General features: G+C 62.2%; 1 protein-coding gene across 1 annotated transcript in view; it reads left to right on the top strand.

The window, feature by feature from the left end:
- The window catches only part of OSBP2 (oxysterol binding protein 2), a 123,969-nt gene that overhangs the window by 92,466 nt on the left and 25,518 nt on the right, over window positions 1–5,985 (top strand). The gene's annotated exons all lie outside the window — the stretch shown is intronic.

Below are 5,985 nucleotides of genomic sequence, written 5' to 3' on the forward strand. Positions count from 1 at the left end.
GCGGCGCCCCCTGCCCTGCCTCGGGGGCTGCACCTCAGGGGTGCGTGTCCTCCAGGCTCTGGTCGCCCCACCTGCGGCCTAGTGCGCCTGCTACCCCGCCCTGGGGCAGCCCCCTCCTCCTCCGTGGTGTCGCCATGCCAGCCTCCCACAGGGCGCACCTGCAAGGCAGCGCCCTCCTCCCAAGGCCTCCCGCCCTGTCTTCTGTGGAGTGGCAGGGGGCCGGCCGGGGGAGCGCTCAGCCCGGGTCCTGCCCCCCGGCCTTCCCTCGCCAGCCAGTGGCTCTCCTTGACTGTCTGCTGGTCTCCACCTGCCTTGGCGGCCCACCCCGAACGGCTGTGGGTCGCCTCCTTGGGGAGCGGGACAGGGCTTCCCTGATGGTCCTGCCCACTCTGGGCCCCTGCCTGGTCTGTGACCTGGTACCTGCCTAGCAAGGATTGAGCCTTGACCTCCGAGAAGCCCCCACCTTCTTCTCACATTTTCAGGTGTTCCTCCCATCATGGAGGCAGGTCCTGGCCGAGCACTGGGGAGCGAGCTGGTAGGTTCAGGGCAACTCTTCCTCATCTCCAGCCACAGTGGCGGAGGGGAGACGGTCCTCTTCACCCTGTGCTGGACTTGGAGGTGCTTGCGGGCAGGTGAGGGCAAAGCCAGGTTGAGAAACAAGCGAGAAACAGTGCAAAACGGGGCGGCCACGGGGCGCCCGACTCCACGTCCCCACCGTGCCCGTCCTGCACCTTCCAGCCCAGCCTGCACTGCCCCCTGACAGGGCTTGCCCACCCAGAAACTTGATCCATTTTCCTCAAAGATGGGCAAAAAAAAAGTTCTAAAAATAGCCCACCTGGCTCTGCTCTGCTGGCTGTTTCCGTGGCAACCCTCTCCTTCCCAGGAGTTCCAGGTGAAAGGGTTCCAGCAGCCCTGGTCCGGGTGGTGCCCGGGGGCTCCTCAGTCACAGCCGGCCAGTGGAGGCTTTAGGAGACCCCCAAGTGGTCAGGGAGAGCTGTGTGTGCCAGGCTGGCGGGAGCTCGAAGGGGCCTGTGAGGCCTCTGCATGCTGCTCCTCGGTGTGGTGGCAGAGTGCCGGCCCCCAAGGTGTCTGTGTCCTGATTCCCAGAACCTGTGAACGTGTTACCGTCCATGGCAGAGGGATTGTGGCCACGGGGTTAAGTTGAGGACCCTGAGCTGGGGAGGTTACGCAGGACCCACCTGGATAACCTGGGGTAATCACTGAGTCCTTGTGAGAGGGAGGCAGGAGGGTCAGAGTCAGGAGATTGGAAGATGCCGGTCTCCTGACTCTGAGGATGGAGGAAGGGGCCACGAGCCAAGGAATGGGAGTGGCCTCTACGAGCCAGAAAAAGGAGGACACGCCCTCCCCAGGAGCCTTCAGCGGAGCGCAGCATCGCGGCAAGCCCACACTTAGGGCCTCTGCCCTCCACGGCTGTAGGAAATTAAGTCTGTGCCACTTGAAGCCGCAGGAACCATTTCCCAGGGCTGCAGTAACAAGTCTCCACAAACCCATGGCTTCACACCACGCAATTTTACCTTCTCACGGCTCTGGAGCCCGCAAGTCCAAAATCAAGGTGTGGGCGGGGCTCTTCCCTGGTGGCCCAGGGAGAGTGTGTCCAGGCCTGTCCCCGCTGCTGGTGCTGCCGGCAGCCCTCGGCTCGTAAGTGCTTCACTCCAGTCTCCATCAGCGCGTGTGTGTTCTGCCTCTTTGCCTCTTACGGTAAGATCCGTCATGGCAGATCAAGGACCGGCCCTACTCCGGTATCATCTTAACTAATGGCACCTGCAGCAACCCAAATAAGGTCACATTCTTTTTAAATTTTTACTTACTTTTGATCACAGTGGGTCTTCATCGCAGGCTTTCTCCAGTTGGGGTGAGCGGGGCTGCTCTCCAGTTGCAGCTTCTCATCGGGCGGCTTCTCGTGTGGGAAGCACAGGCTCTAGGCGCCCGGGTTTCAGCAGTTGCGGCTCTCGGCTCGGTGGGTTGTGGACGACAGGCTTAGTTGCTCCGTGGCATGTGGGATCAAACCCGCGTCCCCTGCATTGGCAGGTGGACTCCTATCGACTGTGCCACCAGGGAAGTCCTGTGGTCACATTCTGAAGATCCAGGAAGGACATGAATTTGGGGGGGCACACCAGCCAACCCAGGGTAGCCCCCAAGGGTTGGAAACTCCTGCACTGGCTGTGGACTGCCATGCTCTGCTGGCCCGGTTGGGGTGGATGGAGAAGTTGCGACCTCTGCCTTGGGAACGCATCAGTAACCTCAATGTCATGGATTTATTCTCTTCTAGCAAAAAAAGGAGGATTCGTTTTTGCATTTAGCCAGTGAAATCCAATGGGTATTTTGGGAGTTGGTGCTTTTCTAGAAATGGTGGTGTCGGGAGAACAGGCTGGAGCCCTTGATGCCACGGGCTGTTGCGGCACATGGTCCCGCCATCCCAGAGCCGCCGGCATCATTCCCTGACCACCCCTCCAGCCCCACTCCCCGGCTCGTGGGCCAGACTGGGGGCTCTTCCCAAGCTCCACAGCCGGGAGCTGCCGCTTGCTGTTGTCACTTGAGCCAGGGAGGCTCCGGGCACCCCTGGCTGAGGAACGTCGTTCTTAGAAGGTGCCAGCGCGTTGGCCTGGAGTTCCCTGGGGAGGAAGGGCAGACCTGGCCTCCCCACCTGCAGGCCAGTGTCGGCTCTCAGGAGTCGTGGCCTTTGCGGCTGGTGGAGCAGCTCGCTGGGCTCCTGCTTAGTTGCTTTTCTGTCAAGTTTGTTTTAATATTCTTATTTTTAATTATTTTTAGCCATGCTGGGTCTTCGTTGCCACACACGGGCTTTCTCTGGTTGCAGCGAGTGGGGGCTACTCTCCAGTTGCGGTGTTCAGTCTTGTGGCTTCTCTTGTTGCGAAGCAGCAAGGCTCAGCAGTTGTGCTTCACGGGCTTAGCTGTCCCGCAGCACGGGGAATCTTCCTGGACCAGGGATTGAACACGTGTCCCCTGCATCGGTAGGTGGATTCTTAACCACTGGACCACCAGGGAAGTCCTGTGTGCAGGTTTGATCTGAATGTCAGAAGCCCCCGGAGCAGCAGCGTGTAGGCAGGCAGGCGGGCAGGCAGCAGGGGTTCAGCACAGAGGCGGCCAGGCCGGGGGGAAGGAGGCAGGAGGCCGGGCAGGCAGAGCTGCTTCCTCCTGCCCCGGCCTCCTCCTCGCCGTGCCCCCCAGCTCTCCCATCCTTCCTCCGGCACAGACCCTCCGTTCAGCCCCCTTGGGCCAAGCCTCTGCTCTCTGACCCCTTCATTTTCTCGCCCCCAGCACAGTCTGGCAGGCCCTCCCCACGGCTGTGCTGTGCCGAGTCCTGGCTTCACGTGGGCACTGCCAGCAGCCAGGGCGCCCTTGTAGCTGGGAGCGTGGCTCCGACGCGGCCCTGGGATTCCGGCGCTGCTGCTCTCGCAGTCGTAGCATCTCTGTAGGGTTTTGAGTCTACGGATAGTTCAGCGTCTGCCGTGTCGCGGAGATGTGGGCGGTTACTTTGTTCCTCTCACGAGCTCATCGTCCCCGAGTTTTAGTCCCAGTGGAAGTGGGGACACAGAGGACATGTGGGGTCAGAAAAGCCTGAGAGCCCCCAAGGCCACCTGCTGGAGAACCACAGCCTAAGCCACTTTGTACACGAGCATCTTCCTTCCCCAGACGACATGCCTGCCAGCAGAGCTCCCTTCTCAGGTTGGGGGAGCGTGAAGCAAGCTGCCCTGTTCATGCACGTGAGGGGATCTGCCGGTCCATTTTTCAGAAAGTGTGAGCGGAGTTAATGCCACCCGTCCTTTCTGCCAGCCTGAGCACGGTCACATCGAGTGGTCTCATTTGCGTCTCTGATGAGCTTTATCTGTGTGTCCAGCGTGGATTTGCTGCTTGCAGAGACCCCTGAACTGAGACCTGGGACTCGACATGGCCAGAGTGCACCATTTGGGGGCCAGGGTCCCCTTCCTCGTTAAGCTCCTCCCTGCCCTCCGCCACCAGAGCCTCTTCTTTAATGTGGACCTCTGCTCAAATGCCCACACAGTCCGTTTGGCCACAGGATGGAGGCCCAGGCTCCTCAGCGTGCCCTTTCCCCGCTCCAGCTTGCAGCTCTGTGCCCCTTCTCCCGACCCTGCCCTCCTGTGTGTGACTGCCGCCTCTGTGCAGGCCTCCTGGGACGCACCCAAGATCAGTCGTCCATTCACTCCCCTTCCCCTTCCTTCTCATGCCCTCACTGTCTCTCTGGGAGGCACTGGCTGCCCCTCCCCACAGGGCAGACTGTACTGCTCAGCAGTTGCTGACCTAGTGCCTTCCCATCGCCCCCCAGACACCCAGCCAGCGCCCCAGGAGCAGAGCAAGCAGCTCCCTGTGTCCCGGGCAGCTGGACCTGACCTGGACCCCAGAGCTACTTGCTGAGGTGCAATGACCTGCCCCCTACCCCAACTCCTGGCCGCCCTGCAGGATGATGCTCAGAGTTTGGGCAGTCAGTTCTGGCTCGGAGTACAGGGGCTCACGTTCCGGCTGACCACAGCCAGGGTTCCCCCGCCCCATGCCCCTCCCGGTGCCCAGCAGCAGCCACGCTGACCGATCAGTGGCCGTTCTGCTTATTAGACATGGTGAACCCGGGAAGCGAGAGGAGGTCGCGTTGTAACTCAGAGCCCCAGCTCTGAAGCTGGCAGGCCTGGAGGCTGCAGAACCCACGACTGTGGCCCTGGGCGATCTCAGAGCACCTCCTGCCCCCCAGACCCACCTCATCAGGTCATCAGCGTGCACTCACCAAGGCAGTGCCTTGCCCAGGGCCCGGCACCCAGATACGTCCCAGCCATTTGAGCCTTTCTCAGGTGATCCAGGAGGAGGAACCGCCTCCGTGCAGACCGCCTGGGTTCAGATCCACCTCTGCCCCCTAGCGGCAGGGCCCTAAACCCGCGATTCAGTGTCAGGAGCTGCGTTTTCAGGCCTGCAGAGTGGGAACCGTCGCTGTCTGCCAGCCACCTTGCGGCTCAGCGTTCTCGCTGGTCGGGCGAGGGGTCAGGACCTGGCCCGGCACGTGTGGTCTCCAGACGCCGGGTTGCTTCAGGGCTGCCGTGGGGCTGGATGGGTGGGGTGAGCCCTGTCCCTGGCCCGGCTGCCCCCCCACCGCCTCCTTGCCGGGGGGCCCTCCGCGGCTGGCCAGGCACTGCCCCCAGCTCAGGGTGTGCACAGCGGTGACTCAGCCATGGCCGCCCCCACGCACCCTGCCTGCCATGGAAGGAAGTCTGTTCCTCATGCTGTGTACTTTTTTCAAAAATCTATATCTTGGGTTACAGATTTTCGTCATCAAAAAAATATATATATATAAGTTTCTTGCTGATTATTTCTGAAACAAGGCGTCTTAGAAACCCTGGGCACTCACAGGCTGGTATTGAAGCAGCTGCAGGGCCCGGGCCAGCCGTCCACCCCGCCCCACTCGCCACAGAGGCCCCCTCGAACGCAGGCTGGGCTGGCCGGGGGCCAGGCTCCAAGGTACCCCAGACTCCCAGGACGGGGCACCGAGGGCACCTGGGGCCCCATGAGAGGTGAGGGGGTGGCAGGAGGGGAGTGAGCCAGGGACCCTTGCAGCCCGGCGTGAGGGGGCTGCTCTGGAGGCAGATAGACTAGCCCGCAGTTGAGGGGGCGGGGGGAGTACGGGGCCGGACTTCACCTCCCCGAGCCCCGTTGCCTGTCTGTCCCCCGGGGACGGTACAGTCCTTGCCTGACAAGGCCGTTGAGAGGCCACGGCCAGTGTCTCCACGCAGAAGAGCCCACAGGCGAGTGTGGCCTTGCTCCTTGGAGGAGCCCTGCAGCAGCAGGGAGGGGCTGTGACTGTGGCCTGTGGGGCATTCCGGGGGGCGCTGAAGGTGGGCCGACGTCATGCCAGGGACACAGAGGGCAAGCCCAGGGGCACGAGCAGCACTGTGTCTGCAGGGAGTGGGCGGCTGGGTGCTGCTGGGAGGCGGGCGGAGAGCGGAC

This window comes from Bison bison, unplaced genomic scaffold (genome assembly GCF_000754665.1).
Source record: "Bison bison bison isolate TAMUID 2011002044 unplaced genomic scaffold, Bison_UMD1.0 scf7180017864495, whole genome shotgun sequence".
In the NCBI taxonomy this organism is placed as follows: Eukaryota; Metazoa; Chordata; class Mammalia; order Artiodactyla; family Bovidae; genus Bison; species Bison bison.